The sequence below is a fragment of the Odontomachus brunneus genome, unplaced genomic scaffold (genome assembly GCF_010583005.1).
Source record: "Odontomachus brunneus isolate Ranch 3 - 2012 unplaced genomic scaffold, Obru_v1 Obru_scaffold_290, whole genome shotgun sequence".
NCBI lineage: Eukaryota > Metazoa > Arthropoda > Insecta > Hymenoptera > Formicidae > Odontomachus > Odontomachus brunneus.
The window spans coordinates 88,349-88,810 of NW_022639740.1; the positions used below are offsets into that span (position 1 = coordinate 88,349).

The 462-nt window shown below is 50.2% G+C and overlaps 1 pseudogene; it reads left to right on the plus strand.

Annotated features, from left to right (window-relative positions):
- Positions 1-199: 199 nt before the first annotated feature.
- LOC116853230 overlaps positions 200-462 on the plus strand; it is a 1,556-nt pseudogene continuing 1,293 nt past the window's right edge.

The following is a 462-nucleotide window of genomic DNA, read 5'->3' on the forward strand; positions in this document are numbered from 1 at the left end:
TGAGACGCGGCAAGACGAAATGCTCGAAAGGTGCGCGAACGTTAAAACGCACGTGGTTACACTCTGCATCGCGCAGCAAACGTGCGAAGCTTGCCTGAGAGAGGACGATATGGCGTCGCGATGTCGTTGATGCGGGGTGCGCGAATTTGTATTTCGCGATGATCCAGTAAAACAATTCGTCGATTTTGCAACGAGAACGATGAAGCGTTTCTCCTGCTTCATCTGTATCGCGCACAATGCGGCGGCGTTCGACTCGCAGTTCATCCTGCGCTACCTGGTCGAGAGCGGTAGGACGGACGAGCCGAAAGTAATATTAAATGGGACAAAAATTGTATTATTAACCGTGGGACGGACAAAATTTCTCGATAGCACTAATTACATGCCTATGCGGCTGTCGGCGTTACCGAAAGCTTTCGGACTGAAGGATTCCGTCGCCAAAGGCGTATTTCCGCATTTATTCAA